Source organism: Protopterus annectens, chromosome 14.part0 (genome assembly GCF_019279795.1).
Source record: "Protopterus annectens isolate FY-2018-M chromosome 14.part0, PAN1.0, whole genome shotgun sequence".
NCBI classification, from domain to species: Eukaryota; Metazoa; Chordata; order Ceratodontiformes; family Protopteridae; genus Protopterus; species Protopterus annectens.
The window spans coordinates 479,486,888-479,506,150 of NC_056748.1; the positions used below are offsets into that span (position 1 = coordinate 479,486,888).

Sequence of the window (19,263 nt, forward strand, 5' to 3'; positions counted from 1 at the left end):
AACTTTTTTTTCTCATCTTACCTTTAAGCATCTATTACAAGGCCACCGGTCATTGCAGAGCCCGCATTCTGCCTCTCAGAAGTCATCTTGGGATCAGTGCTTCTGTTTTCTTCTGGTGAGAGGAGTACAGTGACATTATTTTCTGGAGACTGCTAATCACCAGAAAGCCTAATAATGGCTTTATAGGCGACAGCTTGGAATCTGTGCTTATATTCTGGTCCTGGTGAGAGAAGGAGCAGAGTGCATTGATTCCTGACTGGAGAGTGAGTGTCTGTGCTTAACGTACCCGATTGGTCTGGTTGCTATTCGAGGCATCTAGCAGAAAAAGGCTAGAAGCCTACAGACACTTGCATCACCTGGGACAAGACTATGGAACAACAAACAGGCTGAGGCCTGCTTCTCTTCTTGGGATTGATGCTAACATTTTGCTTCTGGCGAGAGAAGAAGCAAAGGAGCATTGCATCCCAAAAGAGTGAAGCTGTCATGAGATCAGCATTATTAGTAGCCATTCATTCGACTCCCTACTTTTCATCATTCTTCACAAGCTAATTCTTTGTTTTCAGTAAGTACTGCTTGATTTGTTTCTAACTACGGAATATCTGCCTAAATACTTCATTCTTAAAGTTTTCAGGGTCTACATATTAATTTCCCTTCAAGTGTTTGGCGGTGTTCTGTATAGACTTAGACACCTTGAGTGACATATTTCCTGTAAAAGCACCAAGTGAAATTTCTCAAATACCTAGTTGCACACAGGACAACTAGTTTACAGTGACACGCACTGTCCACATTGCTGCAAACCAGATACTCCCGACAGTGATTGATATTCTCACTCCAACCGTCTAATCAATAAAAGAGGGCCTGCTGCCATGGATATGAACTTTTCTACTCTCTCCATTACCGGCTTGGTGGACATGGGCATCCTGAGGCAATGTAGAAATTGCTTCACATTTACTGACAACCAGTTAAAGTCTCAAACAAACTGATATGGTATGTGAGAGATGTACTTACAAAGTTCACTGGAGGAAAAGCTCTCACATAAAAAGTACTCATGTCAGTAAGGTTGTCAGTAGTACACACGTTGCACCCATCATGCACAATTCAAAGCAGACATATAGACCCACATGTGCTGAGGCACTTCTATGTACCACATAAAAGGCCTTTTGACTGCAGTGGCAATGTGGTGGTCAAAGGAGAGGTTGCTGTCAACCTGTCGCTCCAGATCTCTTATAATGCCTTCAGTGTTCGGTTGGCTCCCATTGATGAGGTAATTAGTGGGAACTGAGTTTTTCCCAAAGGGATGACAAGGCATTTTTTGGCATTAAGCTTAAGGCAATGGTTTCGACACCAGTCATTGGTCTCAGTGAGGCCTTTCTGTAAGACGTCTGCATCACTTGGGGAGTTAATAATGGGTACCCCTTGCAGTCATCTGCGAACTTGGTCAGCCAGAGTCCTTCCGTGTTATCCTGGACTTCTGAGAAGTAGATGCCAAACAGGAGAGGACCCAGGACCTATTCCTGTGGGATTCCACTCTTGACTGGTCGGCAGTCTGACTTGGAGTCCGCTACTTTCATACTGTGGGTTCTGTGAGACAATTTGATACCCACCTAACGATATAGGGGTTGATGCCTAGATTGCCGAGTTTTATCAATAATTCCCCGAGTAAGGAATGTCCATGTTCAAATCACGATGGATAAAATCCAATGCCACTTCCTTGCAAGCTATAGGTCCCCCTCTAGGACTCACGAAACCCATACCATGTATTTAACACAAACTCCCTGGACCAGATAGTCCATACCAACCAGGGGTGCAACCATATTGGATCTGGTACTCACCAATATGGGAGGATGCTGCACATAACCTACCGTATTGCCCTCCCTGGCAAGGTCAGACCACAAAAAATAAAACCTAGACCCCCAGCTAATCCTGGAATATTCAGGAAGTATTCCAAGGCTAACCTCCTGCTATTAAGTGAGAGCCTGGCAACATTTCAAGCTCCCATAAACCCTGAGAACACTGCTGCCTATGCATAACTGTTCACAGAAACCCTGTACAAGCGTGTTAATAGCTGCATAGAGGTAGCTGTACCCACCAGCTGGCTTAAGCTACAAAACCAAATCCATTATAACCAACTTATCATTGCCCATAAAACTTTCTTCCAACCAACTAAAACGCCAATACTATCAAACCTTTTCATTGCATATACAAATCTAAATAACCTACGCTCATCCAAGAAATGACTAGTATATCTAACAATATCTCTGGTAACTCCCTGTTCTGTAATGCTGTTGGAAAATACTGGAACCAGCTTCCAAATGAACTTACATCTATGTCCTCTTTAACACTATTTAAACAAAAAATGAAACTTTACCTCAAAACACACTGGTTATGCCCCTGTACATACCCAGACTACTCTAACATGGCATTGCTATCATCATCACTGCGGACCTAGTTTCTTTTTTCTTCCTTCCTTGAGAATAGAGCTACTAGCGCATTTATATAATGTTCTGTAACAATTTTTGTACTCAGAGATTGAAATGTAATAATCTGCTATTACTTTTGTACATACATTTATATAGGTTTACCATTTTATGTCTATGTTTTATTAATCTTTTCAAGTGGAGCTCATCTCCCCAGGCCTCTGCTGAAAATGGACATGTATCCAGTTAGACTAGCCCGGTCAACAAATGTAAAATAAAATAAATAACAAATAAACTTAAAAAAACAAGCCACCTTGGTGGAATCACAAAATCAATCTGTACAACAGGAGGAAGAAACTAAAGGCAAAAATTAGGAGGTACAGCACCCAGCACGATAAAAGCACTCAAACTAAAACTCAGAAGACAAAAAGTCTACCAAAGCCAAATTTAAGGGAAGTTAAAGCATTCTTTAGCCATGTCCACAACCTCAAAGGCAATACACAATTGTGTGCAGAGTTCATTGTAAATGGAGCCACCTATACTGAGCCAAAAGATATAGCAAACCTCCTGGCTAATACATTCAGCTCCAACTTTACTCCTCTCTCCCTCTCAACCTTCCCTCAAGAAATATCATCAAATATAACCACCTCTACTATCACTAGGGAACAAGTCCTTAATGCTCTCTCTAAGACCAAGAAACACATCATCAATGGGTTCAGACAATATCCCAGGATGCCTTCTAAATAGCATGAAACATGACCTGTCAGGGCCTCTGGAATTACTATTTAACTGTAGCTCCAAAACAGGCTTTGTACCTCATGAATGGAGAACGGCAACAGTCATCCCTCTGCACAAAGGTGGGCCATCTACAGACCAATAAGTCTCAGTCTTATATGTAAAGCTATAGAAAGAATCATGGAGATGATCAGAGATATAGTAAACCGAGACACTGGACCAAACCCAGTGTGGATTGGTCAAGGGCAGATCATGCCTACTCAGCCTGGTGGACTTCTTTGAGAAGGTCACCAAAGCAATGGATGAGGGCAAAATTTCACACTGCCAACCTTGACCCGGCCAAGGCATTTTACAATACCCCAACTCTGGCATTGTTGACAAACACAAGAGGTTAGGTATACCCTACTCTGGCATTGTTGACAAACTCAAGATGTTGGGTACAAGCCCGTAGGTCATCCAGAGGATAGACAGGATTCAAAGTTAGAATTGGGGAGTCCACCTCTACAAAGAGGCCAGTCACAAGTGGAGTCCCTCAGGGATCAGTCCTTGGGAGCACTACTTTTTGGCATTTACTCCTCAGAAGTCAAGGCCAACGTCAGTGGTCTCTGGCTGACTAAATTTGCAGATGATCACAAATTAGGAGCGGTCGTTGAATCTCACACTGACACAAATATTCGACAGGAGGGGCTGCCAAACAACTGGTGTCAGAGCCATGGACTAAAACTAAATGCCAATAAATGCATAATAGTATCCTTTGGGAAGTCATCCATCCCTGGCAACTATCATGTTGACAACACATCACTTAGAGATGATCCAGTAGTCAGGGACTTACGGACACACAGAAAATAATCTAGCCTTTGATCATCATGAGTCTACACGGATGAGGAAATCAAAATGTTGCGCAACTTATAAACAAATGTATGGCATCCAAGTCCAAGGAGGTCATTGTTCCATTGTATTCGGCTTTCATCAGACCGATCACAGAATACAATGCCCCCTTTGGTATGTACCTAACCAGGCATATCCAACAACTGGAATGTCCACAAAGGTTCCTCACTAAAAAAAAAAAAAAAAAAAAAGTGCACAGCATAAGTAATATGTCCTATGCAGATTGCCTCAAGTCCCTATCCCTGTATTCTGTCTCCTACAGGCTTTTGAGGGGAGATCTATGCCTGGCATTACAGGGCAATGTCAGACTCCACTTTGATGGACCTCATGCATATCCACAAAACAAACAGCACAAGAACTGCCTGTTCTAAAGACTTAAACCTTGCCTGTGGCATAAATAGGACCTGCTGGAGAGATAGGTATGTATCCCAAAGACTACCCAGTCTATAGAGCAGGCTCCCAGTCCATGTGAAGCAGAGTTCCTCCCTAACCCAATTGAAGTGCAACTTGGACAATTGGATGGGAAACCAGAAATTCATCCATGGTTTGGCACCCATGTCTCTAATGGTCACAGGTAACCTGTAAATGGTTCATCTCCCAGGCCCATGCTTACACTTATCAGGGGTAGCAGAACTTGTCAGAGATTTTGATGCATGGCTAAGCTTAAAATGGCCCTTATGGTCTTTAGCCTAGTAAACGCCTATGAACCTATCAGGTGTGCATCAGGATTTAGCCCACTGCTGTTCATGCTGGTGTTGGATTACATTAGCAAACAAGTTGGAGGAATCAACAAAGTTACTGCATGCATTAAATGTGGTATTACAGGCAAACTCAGCAACAGTTTAAGCAAAGGACAGGGGAATGGAATATAAAAACGAAGGCACACAGCATGAAACTGAGTAGAGAAGACAGTGGTAATGGCAGCAAACTGTGGAAATAAAAAGCTGAGAACTGAAGTAGAAGGGAAGCAGTGGAACAGGTTAACAGCTTCAAATATCTAGGAGTGATTAAGGAGAAGAGAAATTTATATAAAGAAGTCAAAGCTAGAATCAAAGGGGCTGCAGCCAACTGGCATAGACTTGTCAGGTGTAGTGTATGACAGAAGAATGCTACAGAAGCTGAAAAGTAAGATGCACAAAACACTTGTGTGATAAATACTACTGTATGGTACAGAAACCTGAACAGTAAAGGGACAGCAGATGAGGAAATGAAGTGCCTGAGACAGGTGGCAGGACGCACACTGTGGAACAGACAAAGAAATGAGGACATAAGAGCAGAAGCAAGAGTAGCTCCAATTGCAGAAAAGGTCAGAGAACAGATTACAGTGGTTCCGGCCCATCTGCAGAACAGCAGAAGACAATCTAGTGAAGACTTGCGACAGACATGAAGGCAAGAGGAAAGTAGGGCGCCCAGAAAAGTGGTGGTTGGATTGTAGGAGAGAAGACCTGTGACAGTCAAGCATGAGTGTTGAAGGCAGAAGCAAGGCACTGAATCCAGTAAAGAGGTGGTGACAGTTAACATGACACCCTGACCCCATGTAGGACATGGGGAAAAAGGGAGTTTATGATTTGTTTATCTATGATACCCTGTACTAACTGGTACACATACTTCCCGAGTGAATTTCGCCACCTTGCTAGCTTTTCGTGCTGTTACCTAGCATACTTTTCCTCCCTTCATGCTATCAACACTCCCCTCACTACTCCTCTTCTACGTAAAAAAGTTTTTCCCTTCACTCTTTCCAATGTTGGACGTAGTTAACTACTTCAAATATTTGCACTGTGAATTGCTTATATTGTATACTTCGTTATCTTGTATGTAATCTCCGTTGTAAATATTTTGTAATTTAACATAGTATCCAACTGCTTTGCATAGTCTATCTTAAGTTGTTACTGCTGTGTGCCACTTCTGCCTGAGAAAAGTATACCTTGAAAAGGGTCTTCAGAGCAGTGAACTACCTAGTTAAATATTAAAAAAAACAAATAAATGTATCCATATGACCCAACAACACAAATACCCAGTTTTTGAACCAGTGGGCCAGTAGCCCTGACAGAATGTTAAGTACCAAGGACCAGTCATCTCCCAAGTCTCAACAGTACTTCTTCCCAGGGCTGTATGTTCCTCTTTAAACATTCTTCTACTTTTCATTAAACATACAACTTCTATTCTGGCGCATCTTTACAATAACAAAGGAAATAAATGCAGAGTTTTTAAGATCTGTGTCAAACTGCATTGTCTATTTTTAGTAATTTATTTTTTGTTACAGGTCAATTCTGGAGGCCATAAAAGGACATTAACATCAGGCTGCTGGAATAAAGTCAGAGGAAAGCTACCAAAATGATACATGTGATGGAGGAGATGCGATATAAAAAGAAGGCAGGGGAACTGCAGTTTTTCTCACTTGAGACCAAAGGAAGCATGGAGGCACATATTAGTGGTCATGATCATGACATGGAGAAATGAAGGGGTTGTCCTGAACAGGAAGGACAGAGGACATAGAGGCATAAGTAGCAGTTCGCAAGGGCTATGCTAGCTTCCGACCAGCTACTTTGCACACCCAGTCCATTCTCCCCAGGTACAACCACAGTTTCACTGGACAATCCCAGATGTAGCCCTGTTACAACTGGTCATCCACCCAAGTTCTCTAGAAGTTGGTCTAAATGGATGGAATTCTAAAACCAGTAAGAAAGGGCCATATAAGAAGTCATGAATGGGTGCCATGAGCCAAATGAGTCATTATCCCTTCTTTTAAGAGGAGCAAAGTGCAATGACTACAGTAATTTGTCACTAACACACATCTTCTGAACTTCACCAGAGGTCATACAGGCAGTTGTTCTTTTCAAACCCTCTCTCAAATAGGACAGCCAACAGTCATCGGCTTCATTTTATCCCACTGGCCGACCTGCAAACCAAGTACCTTCCTCAACTTGATCAGCAGCAAGACTTCCTACCTTTGCACCACTGGGCTGACTACTAGGATTAACACCTAGTCTGAAAGGACTGCTTCTTCAGAGAGATGACACAAAACTAACTAATGGAATGGGTGGTGGACAGAGAATCCAGCAGGAACATGCAAGAGGGCATGGGACAGGTGGAAAAAGGGCAACAAGAAAGGCAGAAAGAGGGTGGAGGTAGAATATGCAAGAGGGAAGACTATACAGGCTTACTATCTCAATGCATCAAGCAAACTGTAAAGAAAAAAATGAATTCCAGAGCTAAGCAATACAACTCTCCTAAAAAAATGCAGTCTAAGCACTTACACAGCATTATACTCACAAACAATTCCATATTCCAATTAAAAAACCTCCTCTTTAAAGATTGCAGCTATATAACAAATTCATTTGAGTGACTCAGAAAAATTAATATCTTTTAGCCTTCAGTTCATCTAACACAACATTTATACCTTATATGTACTCCCAGTATCTCGCACATCATGCTTGTATTTGTTCTAATCCATGAGGAAATAAACTCCCAAAAATACAGGTCTCATTTAGATGACCCATCTTTTGTAACCTGTGCTACAAAATCTGGAGAGTCTTTGCCATATTGTTTTCTAAACAAAGCCTTGTTAACATGCTTGCCACTGGTTTAATTAAAAAAATATATATATTTTAATAATAAACTGCTATCCATACCTGCTATGTAAACAGCAAATATCTGTGCCACCTTCTGTCTGAGATGAACATTAAAAGCTTGGTGTGCTTTTCTTGGACAGAGCTTACATATAATTTAAGGATCATTTTTTGCCCATGTGATTCCACAGCCAGGTAAGCAGATTTAGCAATATGGCTTAGTCTGGCCTTTACTTATAAGATGAGCAAACAGCAGCTGTAAAGCAATCTTTGAAGTAAGTCTAGAACTGCAAACAGCCTTGCATCTGACATCCAAAACATTATTTTTCACAGCCTCAAGCTGGACAATTCTCATATGGAGGATAAAACCATTTTACATAACCATAAAAAACGATGTGCCTCAAACACATACAAAGTTAAGATGGCACAATCATTGGTACCATTTCCACTGGTATTAAATCATACTTATCAGCAATCAAAGGTTTAAATAGAGGGGAAAAAAAGGTCTGAACACCCAACAATTTTACTGCAACTCCTGCAAGGCTGGAGGTGGAGTGGGTGCGGAATTGTGCAGTTCAAAAAATTAAAAAGATGTGACAACAAGGATTCAAAAACAAACAGCAGAAAATTCCACATACGTACATATGTGTTTGCTTTCACCTTTACAAAAACACACTAGCACAATCTACGGGTACAGACACCTGACTGAATAGAGAAGAAACTCAACATGATACTGTTTAAGTGACAAACATTAAGTTATGATAAAGTTAGTAAACTGAAAAAGTAGCAAATAAGAAACGTATATAAAAAATGTTCAGTAACAGCCACATTCACCACAGAGATGGAAAATAAAGAAATTCTGACTCCCACAACAGTTTTTTGCTTAAAAATATTAAACACTGCCTGGAACATCAAAAAGAAATGAACAGTTTAGGTTTCAGAGTGAACTATATGTGTCAGGCAGACACTAGAATTATTTATATACTCTACTTACCGACGCAGAAGTTCCTTGGTAACAATGCATACTGTTTACATAGAGCAACCAGACAGCAATCCTGGGTGGAATTCTGAATTATAAATACTGTAAAACTCCACTGCCAATCAAGAACGGACAGGTGATCCGCTGTGACGACCCCTAACCGGGAATAGCCGAAAGAAGAAGCTGCGGTGAACACCTACTGTTACATGCTTTCCACTGTGCAGTTTATGCTACATATGTGGAGTACAACGGGTTGCAATAAACCGTTCCTCAACTTCTCGGCCCCTTTGCTCCCGATTTACAGTTCCCTCCATAAAGCAACAACAATGCACGATTTAAAATATTTCTAATTCACCTCATTTCTGTAATAGGAGCCTACCTTAGCGGATTGTTATGCTTTTGCTTTCAAATAGAACGTCTCGCGGTTTAAGAAAGCCTGCCGGAGACACCCAATTGTTCACGTCATCGCGGCCCAGCAGTTCAGGTACTTTTCCTAAACAGTTTCCTCCCCCAAAATGACATCACAATGGCCGGCTTCTAAATTTCAGTAAAACAAAGAAACCCACCCAGTCTGTGATGTCACGGCTCCCTTGTCCTTCTCCAACCATTTGACTGCTAAAATACAGCTGCAGGAGGTGGGGAAGGTTTGTTTCCAGCTGTGTTTTTGTATTGCAACCTATTGCACGACATACAGCACCTTACCTCGTGGCTTACAAATCGGTGAGTGTGGTATTCTTTATGTAAATGCATTTCTCTAGGTTAAAGTATTACTTTGCTCCTTAATCTGTTACCTCCAATAATCATATTGTTTCCACTGTCCCTAATCTGTAGTTCACACGTGCATCCACAAACTGTAATTGCCTGTTTGCACAAAATTGCTGTGGGTGCACCTCGTGTGGACTTAGTCTTGAGACTGATTATTATATCCTGCACTTTTCTGCTTTACTGTAATAGATATTGGCTGCCGTTTGTTTCGGAGCTGGTGCACGTTGTCCTGGTTGCCAATAGCAACCGATTCCCGTACTCACAGTTTTTAACAAAAAAACGCACTACAGTCTGCTCTTCTCAACCTCGTAATTGAGTGCTTTAGCCAGTTATGAAATAAGTAAGTAGCTTGAAAGCTCTATTAATATTGTTTAATGAGGTGATTAAAATTAGCGATCAGTATTGCTGTAGTGTTCGTCAGTGTGTTTTAACGAGGATAGTTGTACTGATTTGTTTGAGACTGATCGCGTTTATCAGGAAGACTGAGACTATTAAGGTACTGGGATTGAGCATCAGATGAAAGTGCCATAAACCTTTCATTTTTTTTCCCGAGAGATTCTGTTGCACGTGGGTAGCTGCTCAACTGCAGTGGTGTTGCTGTGAAAAGGTTTTATTGCTTTTTCATGGTCTTTTACATTTTTAATGGACTGGATACGTGTGTAAGGTGAAACGTTTATGTGCACTAACGTTCAGTGTCTGTGGGTCACTGAGGGAAAAGGGGGGGGGGGGCAACTTCAGGCAACTCTTGGAATTCATATTTTCAAATAACTAGCATGCAGGAAGACGAGAGAGGCTGACTGAGCATACAGTTCATGATTTAAGAGTTGATGATGTCTGCATTGTACGTTTTCATAGTGATAAGTATACACATGCAGAGATTGGGGATCATGGGTTTTGCTATTACTGTAATGCAAGACTGTGCATAATATGTTGTGTATGGCATAATGCAATTGTTTAGTCCGAGAATATCTTGTAATACCGATGGTTGCTGTAATATATGTTGCATTATGGCTGTTTTATTATACTTCATCCCATCATGCTGTGGTTGAAAAGAAAAACATGTATGTGTAAAAAAATGTTCGGATGTGACCGTTTTTATTTTATTTATTTATTTATATTTGTTGACAGGGAGTGTCCGACTGGACGTAGGTCCATTTTCAGCGGAGGCCCCGGGAGAAAAGCTCCACAGTTAAAATAAACAGACAGTAGTTACATTGGATTACATAGCGATTAACAATTTACATAGCAATTACTTACAACATATTTACAGATGAAGAACATAGTACATCAGTAGAAAACTAGAATCTTTATCTGTGAAGTACATAACAAACATTAACAAAAGTTACAAGAAGTTCCTGCTGTATAATAAGTACTGGTTTATGAGCATCTGAGCTTGCTATAATCAAAGTAGTTAGTGGAGTGGAAAGAAAGGTAGTGGTTGGATGGGGAGGGTGATATTAGAGTGGGAGTTGCAAGGGCATAGCCAGCATATTTTTAGGTGCGCTTTTAGTAAAGTTTTGAAGTGGGTGCATAGCCGGCCTTAGGCATAGGCCAACTAGGCAGCTGCCTAGGGCGCCGTTCTGGCAGGGGTGCTTTTCCAGAATTTATTTGGTGTAGGTAGACCAGGATGGGGGCACCAGGTGGTGTGGAGGGGTGCCATGGAGCCCTTTTGCCTAGGGCACCAGTTGACCTAAGGCCACTCCTGAGTGAGTGCATGATGGTACGGAGGTAAATGTGTGATCTGCAAGTGATTTTTGGATCTTAGTGGTCTGGTGGTGCGATAGGGTTGGAGTAGATTCTGGAGGGATGGGACATTTAGTGGATGATTTACTAGTTTGTGGGCGAGTGAGAGTTGATACCATTGAAGGAGGTGAGGGAGTTCAAGCCAGCCCAGTTCAGCAAGTGAGAGACAGTGGTGACTACGGTAGGATGCCCCTGTGGCGAATTTGGCAATTTTGTTGTAGCAGGTCTCTAGCTTGTTTAGATTGCATTGCCTTAGGTTGGTATATATTGGACAGGCATAAAGTAGGGTGGAGATAATGTGGGAATTTGCTATTGAAATCTTTGCTGCTTTGGTGAGAAGTTGCTTATTTTTGTATAGTGCTCCTAGTTTTTTGTGGACTTTTTTTATGGTCAAGGGTATGTGAATGTCAAATTTTAGTTTATTGTCTATTTCCACTCCTAGTAATTTGGTGTGTTCAGTTGGGTATATAGTGGTGTTGTCTTTTGCTGTGATGTTAAATTGAGAGTTGTTTTGAGTATGTTTGGTGGGTTGGAAGATGAGTAGTTTAGTTTTGTTTGGGTTGAGTATTTAATTGGGCATCGGATAACCAAGTTTCAACAGAGGAAAATGCTTCCTGTGTGACTTTTTGCAGTTTGGGTAGGGACTGGGCTGAGCAGATGATGGTTGAGTCACCTGCGTATTGTATGAGTGTGCCATGTTTGGTGGCAGAGGCTACATTATTGGTGAAAACACAGAAGAGTAGGGGTCCAAGGATGGATCCTTGGGGAACCCCTATGGAGACAGGTAGTTGGGGAGATATGTCATTCTGCCATACAACGGATTGTTGGCGGTCAGACAGGTAACTCTGAAACCAGCTGGTGACTGATTGTGAGAAGGATAGGTTATTGAGGACAGAGATAAGTTGTTTGTGTGGGACCATGCCAAATGCTTTAGATAGGTCTAGGAAAGTAGCAGAGGAGAAATAGCCATTGTTTTTATGCTGAAGAATAGTGTTAGTAAAGGAGTGTAAGGCAGTGGTGGTGCTGTGGTTTGGTTGGAAACCATGCTAAGTATTGGAAAGGAGGTTGTTAGTAAAGAGGTATTCTGAGACCTGAGAGTGTATGCATCTCTCTAGTATTTTGGAGAGAGAATAGCTATGGGGCGGTAATTGGTTAGTTTTGTGGAGGGAAATTATATGTGATACTTTCCACAGTGTGGGAATGTAACTTTCTGACAGAGATCGGTTAATCGAGATGGATACTGAGTAGGCCAGAGCATCAGCTGCAATTTGTAGGTATTCACTTGGGAGGTTGTCTGCTACTAATCTGGTTGGCTTAAGTTTAGTTAAGAGTTTTTTTTATTTTGGAGGTAGGTACAGGATAAAAAGAGAAGGCAGTGGGGAGATTACTAGTTGAAGGTGTGGGTTGGAGGGGAGGGGGTTGTGTTGTTTAGCCAGTGATAGTATGGTTTGTGTGAAGTGTGTGTTGAATGAGGTAGCAATATTTTCTGAGGAGTGAGGGATGTTAGGAGGAGGGGTACTGACTTTACCTGGGTGGAGGATAGAGTTTATGGAGGACCAGAATTGTTTGGGGCTGTGTTGAGAGGAGTCTAGGGCAGACTGGTAGTATTAGAATTTGTCCTGTTTTATTAGCTTTTTGACTCTATTGCATAGTTCTAGGAATTTCTGTCTAGTTGAGGGGGTCTTGGTTTTGCGTCAGTGCTCCCAGGCTTTATCTCTGTTTTTCATTTCTGACTTGGTGGTTTTCTGTAGCCATGGGGAGGTTGTGCTTTGATTCTGTAAAGTCTTATGGTGGCATGGTAATTAAGGATGCTCAGGAAGGTAGTATTAAAAAATTCAACTGCGTCATCAAGACTGAGGTACTTTAGAGGACGCCAGTTACATTCTTTGAGGGATGAGACGAATGTGAGTGGGTTAAAGTTTAGTTTTTTACGTATTTGACGGTAGATGATGGGTTTAGCTTGGTATTGGTAGTTTTTGAGTAGGAATGTTGGAGAGTGATCACTGAGGCTATCTGATAAGCAGCCTGTTATATATGACTGGGGGTTCTTACTGACTAGTATCCATTCCAGGGTAGTGTGCTTGCTGGAGTTTTTATTTATCCTGGTTGGCGTGTGGACTAGTTGGGTGAAGCCATGAAGGTTTACATGATGGGTTGGATGGTTGCCAGAACAGGATTGCCAGTCAATATTGAAATCACCTAAAATGATAGTTTCTTGGGGGAGATGGTGGGTAGACCAGCTGAGGAGGTTTTCTAGTGGAGGGATGTTTTGGCCAGGTGGGAAGTAGCATCCAGTTATGTTGATGGTTTTGTTTTGAGGTTGGTATATATTATTTCTTCATTGCCTATTTGTGGAGCCGATGATTTTAAGATCTGGATATTTAGATGCTGTTTAAATATTATAGCTACACCGCCTCCTTTCTTGTTTAGCCGGTCTACTCTTAGTATGCCATAACCTGTAGGGAGTATTTGCTCACTGGTAATGTGAGGTTTTAGCCAGGTTTCTGTCAGGGTGACTATATCTGGGGAGTACAAGTCTATGGTGGCATGGAGTTCATGGACTTTGTTGGATATACTTCTAATATTTAGGCTTAGTAGAAGGAAGTCACTTGGCTTTCTATTGGCTGTAATATGGGAGAGATTGTGGTTTCTAGTCTGATGAGGATTGGGGTTGGAGATGGTAGAGCCAGGGTTAGGGTGGATATCTCCACTTAGGGCTAGTTTAGATATGCATGATGTTATTAGTTTTCTCAGTTTTTGAATGTGTTTGTTTATAAGGGAAACTTTATGATTGAGCTCTTTGGTGTTTTTGCATGATAACATTTATGCACCTTGTAAACCTCCTGATCTATGTCACGATTGTAGTAGGTAGCAGTATGCCACATTGTAGGCACTGGCTCTATAAATCATTCATTGTGTCATTTGCATTATTTCATTGTGAATTGTCAGTTTTTTTTTTGCCTTAAAGATGTTACTGAATGTGAAAAAGTTCTGCGTGAAACTAATACAGACGGGGCCACTCCAACAGTTAATTATTTATGGTCTAGAGTTGTGTTCAGAAACCATGAGAAATTACACGATATGTTATGATTCAAGGTGGTGCATGTTTTTCTTTTTCTTTTCTGTATTACAAACTGCTATCAAGCCCAGCAGCTTGGGGGGGGGGGGGGTGACAAAAAACACAACTTAACAGATAGATGGTAATTTTTGCACCTGCAATTTTATAAAGTTACTACAATAACAGGTTTTGCCATAGCATGTTTTTTTGGAGGGAAAAAAATTGTCATATTTCATTGAGTTATAAATGTCATTATCCAGTTACTTCAATAGAATCATAGGAGATTGCTTGGCTAATGGCCGTGGGTCCCGTACAAGCCTAGCCAAGAGTTTACCCCCAAAAAAAGAAACCTCATTCAGCACCTGTTGCCCCTGTCAATGAGGGACAAAGGTGGAACCCCCTGGGACAAATTTATGGCCTTCCATCCACTCATCAAGATTGCGTTTGAAGAGGGCCAGCGAGGTACTCTGTTTGACATGTATGGGAAGTCTATTCCACAGATGGATCAACCTCTGCGGGACAAACCTGTCTCTCCAGCAGGTTTTTTTGATGTTGCATATTAGATTTAGGCCTATTGAGCATGTAACATGCAAGGAGTTAGACTTACGGACATGGAGCATCTCTAGAAGGGCAGGGTCCGATATTGCCTTGTAGGCGACAAACAAAACACCTCTAAGCAGTCTGTATGAGACCAAGCATAATGATAGTGATGTATGCCTGTCCACATAGGATAGCTATTGGAGGCCATGGATTCTCTTTTTGAGGTATTTCTGTGGCCTTTCCAGTTGGTGCAGGTGTTTGGAGAGGTAAAAACCAAATGGGCTATTATACTCAATCATAGGTTTAATAAGGGGGGAGTACAGAGAGATAATAACCCCATTTCTTCTGGATGCAATCCCTTTACTTATAAGATGAACCAAGTAAAAGGCTTTGCTGACCACAGCCACCACATGACGGTTCAATGTGAGATTGTGAACTTGAGTACCCAGGTTTATTACCACAGGTTGTGTTCTTAGGCGTTTGCCGTTGATGTGGTAATCAGTAGGGAAGGTGTTTTTGCTGAATGGTACGCTAATACATTTTTTGCGTTTAAGTTAAGGCCATGACGTTGGCAAGAGACCCTCTTGCAGTATGTTAACATCAATTTGGGGGGGGGGGGTTAAGTGACAGTACTCAACTTACAGTCATAGGTTCATAGGTGTGTACTAGGCTAATGGCCCTGGAGCCTTTCCAACCTAGTCTATACCATTACCCTGACATCGTGCCACCTGACATTAGATCCCAGTGCCTCTATCGAGTAGAGCCACTGGAGTGATCCCCAGCGTGAATTTTCTATTTCCCATCCACTCATCAAGATTTCTCTTGAAGAGGGTCAGTGAGGTGCTCCGCTTGACATGTATGGGAAGTCTATTCCATAGCACGGGCAGTCTCTGGGTTATGAACCTGTCCCTCCATCATGGTTGATTGTGGTAATGAGGCTGAGGTTTCTGGAGCGTGTGGTGTGGAGGGATTAGGATTTCTTTAAATGTAGCATCTCTAAGAGAGCTGGGTCAGACATGGCTTCGTAAGTCCAGCAGAGATCACCTCTAAGTAGGCGATATGAGACAGAGAATAGTTGTAAGGCCTATGAACCTCTTTGTGAGGTACTTTTGCGGCCTCTCCAGCTTTTGCAGGTATGCGCATCCTTTATGAATATGGAAATTCCACTTCCTTTGGAGCTTCGGCCCAAGTTCTGGGGCTGAAAGGTTTGGAATGGGTTATAGTCTGTTAGTGCAGGGGGTGCTTTCTGTTGCTTTGAACCAGGTCTCTGTTAAACACAAATGTCAGTGGTCCACAGTTTTGAGGAGTGCTTAGAGCGAGTGCATTTTGAGATTTAGACTTCTAGTGCTGAGCAGCATTACCTTTAGACTGCATTTGTTTGTAGCTGTTACGGTGGTAATTTGGTCTTTGAAACACCACCTAAAAAAGGCACTATAGGGATGTCAAGAGCCTTGGCCAGTATATGGTAGCCCAGGTGTGACAGATGCAGGCCATCTCTGGCAATGTATCAAGGTCAGTCATGTCATCCCTAGTAGAGAGATACTGCATCCCCTTAGAATGACACCAGAAACTTGGCCAATACTTGAAATCAATCATTTTCTGCAATCCTCAATGATTTGTCTGGAAATCCACCCATTTTATGTGGAATAGATACAAATATCATGCAAGAATCAGGACATTTATGCAAAATTCTGGACATTTGAAGGTGCATATTACTATAGGACTGCCTCAGTAAACACTGTTCTGATGTGACACTTTTATATGGAGCCATAGTTGTCCGCCTGTTACTACTAAAAATCTGGACAAAGCCTCAAAATTGGGACATAATTTAAATAGTGCTTTCATGCACTTAGAGGGTTGCTAGAATAACAGGTCTTGTGTTACCATGCATTTTCTGAAGGATCTGAAGTCTCAAACTCAAATGACTGTCTTTATTTAGTGAATTGAATCCGTACTGATTTGCCATAAAAGTCCAGAAAATCAAACATTTTGCAAGAAACAGACAAGAAAATGGGGCAAAAATCTGACAAATATGTACAGTTGTGAGGTATGTGTGGAGCAAACCACATTTAGGATGCAACTAATATGAATGAAGGAAGCTTACTGACTTTTGATGCGATTCATTTGCCTGTTTCCATCCTTTTCAAACACATCACTGCATGCCTGTAATAGCATCTGCAGCAACCCATCTTGTGACGTAGGGGTTTATGTTCAGGCTGGTGAGTTTTTCTATAATGCCCGAGTGAGGAATGGTGTCCAACACCTTGGTGAGGTCAAGGTAGGCTGTGTGAACCACCTTTCCCTCGTGTATGGCCTTGGTGACTATCTCAAAGAAGTCAACCAGGTTTAGTAGGCATGATCTGCCCTTAACAAAGCCGAACTGGGTCAGGTCAAGTGTTTGGAGGTTACCAACGTCTTTGTTAAAGCGTTCCATGATGATGCGTTCCATAGCCTGGCAGACCAGGCTAGTCAGGCTTATGGGGCAATAGTTACCAGGGTCAGTTGTGGCCCCTCCTTTGTGGAGTGGAATAACCATTGCTGTGCGCCATTCTATGGGCACGTAGCCTGTGGAGAGGCTGGGGGCTTATTTCTTCTGTAGTTCATGCAAGACGCATCCTGTGACACCATCTGGCCCCATTGATGCTGTGTTTTTGGCTTTTGAATGGGCTGTTTTCACCTGTGCATCTGTGATTTCCGGGACACTACACTTTTCCAGTGTTGTGAGCCCTTTTGGAGGTGAGGGGGGGTGAAGTTTGCACTGAATCTATCTGCCAGGGTGCTGGCAATATCAGTAGGTTCAGTATATTTTGTGCTATTTTGCACTAGCTCAGAGCATATCTGTGAGTTGCCACTTAGATTCTTGATATAGCTAAAGAAGGCTTTGTGGTTATCTTTTGGATCCTTGGCTATTTTTTCTTTCGAAGTTAGCCTTGGATGACTTTATGAGTGACCTTAGTTTCTTACTGATACTGATCAGGGATGTCTTTCCTTTTGGGATTTGCTTTTTTTCTGAACTAGTTTCCTCCTTTTATTGTATAACCTGTTTATGGCAGGGGTCCACCAGACTGGTTTCCTTCTCTTAGGGGAGTGAGTCTTGGTTTTGCTAGGGATGGCACAATCCATGCATCCTTGTGGGTGCTCAGAGTGCACTTGTAAAGGATTCTGCATCTTGGGCAGCATTATCCTTTAGCTTGGGGGCTGTGAAACTTACCAGCTCTGTCTTAAGTAAGGTGAAGTTTGCTTTAGAAAAGTTTTTCACTGTGGTTTCCGTGGTTAGGGGTGGTGGTAGGTTGTGGACATCCAGAGTGATTAGTTTATGGTCTGATCTAACCAGTGACAGGTTGACCTCCGGTGCAGACCACCTGTCGCCCATGTTGGTGATGGCCAGGTCCAATATGTTTTCACCTCTGGTAGAGGAGTTTACCAGCTGATCCAGGGCATTTGAGTTGATAAATTCCAGGAAGCGCTGAGTGTGGGAGTTTGTACTCAAGTAGTTTTCCCAGTTAATGGTAGGGTAATTGAAATCGCCCAGTATCAGGTTGTTTGGTTTGACCTTCATGTTTTCCAGTGTCTCCAGAAAGGCAGAGTGGTGGTCCTGTGTCATGGAGGGTGATCTGTAGCAGGCCACAATTTGCATTGCAGATTTGCCCGATGTTAGTTGCACATGGATGATCTCAGAGGTATCATGCTGCGCCACTAACCTGGAGGTGTAGGTATCCTTGATGAATATTGATACACCCCCCCCTCCTTTTGTCTTTTGGTCTGTATTCTGTGGCCGAAATGTGTGGTATGAGTTGTAGCCCGTTAGTGCTGGAGTGCTCTCTGGAGCCTTGAACCAGGTTACAGTTACTGCACATATGTCGACGTCCTCCATACTGAGTGCTTCTAGTACGTACATTTTGAGATTTAAACTCGTGGCATTGAGTAGCATAACCCTAATTTTTTTATTTGTGCTGTTTATGGAGGTGGGTTTGACTTTTGAGCCGTGCCTAAAAAAGGCACTATGGGGGCAGCAAGGGCCTTGGCTGGTATTCGAAAGCCTAGGGGTGACAGGTGCAAGCAGTCACCTGCGAAGCAACGAGGCTTGTTGAGCATGTCGTCCCAGGCTGACGGACACTGGATCCCCTTTGAATGACACCAGAAGCTTAGTCAATTGTTGAAATAGATCATTTGTTCTTTATACTGCGGTATCATTCTTGGTGAGGGCAGGATGCTAGTCAGGGTCATACCCACCTGGGCTACATGATAGCTCTTCCATGTCTCTTCATGTAGTCCAGGGAGGTACGTCTCAGGTCATTCACACCAACATGAACAATGACAGAGTCATACTTGTACTTGTTCTGGAGTGACCTGAGTGCTTGTGTTATGTGGCAAATTCTGGCTCCTGACAGGCAGCTAACAGTAACCTTCTCCTTGTCCAGCCTAGTGAGTGGGACATCAGTGTGCCTGACTGTAGAGTCACCTATTACTAGTGTGTTAGGTATGTTATTTCGCCTTAAGGGCTGTGATTGTGCGGCACATTGATTTTGTGTTGTATGTGTTGTCTGGTTTGTGACGGGCAGGTTTTTT

The 19,263-nt window shown here is 42.3% G+C and overlaps 1 protein-coding gene and 1 long non-coding RNA gene across 4 annotated transcripts in view; one reads left to right on the forward strand and one right to left on the reverse strand.

Annotated features, from left to right (window-relative positions):
• The window catches only part of ZDHHC16 (zinc finger DHHC-type palmitoyltransferase 16), a 558,609-nt gene extending 549,545 nt beyond the window's left edge, over positions 1-9,064 (reverse strand). Inside the window, exon 1 of one of the 3 annotated variants that reach the window (XM_044056233.1) lies at positions 8,968-9,064. The gene's annotated coding sequence lies outside the window, so the exon portion shown is untranslated. Of the gene's footprint in view, positions 1-8,603 lie in introns of all 3 variants that reach the window. The other 2 variants (XM_044056232.1, XM_044056234.1) reach the window with 2 other exon arrangements.
• Positions 9,065-9,211: 147 nt separating this feature from the next.
• Positions 9,212-19,263, forward strand: part of LOC122789053 — a 95,688-nt gene continuing 85,636 nt past the window's right edge. Inside the window, exon 1 of the long non-coding RNA XR_006362765.1 lies at positions 9,212-9,308. This is a non-coding gene — a long non-coding RNA (uncharacterized LOC122789053). The remainder of the gene's footprint in view (positions 9,309-19,263) is intronic.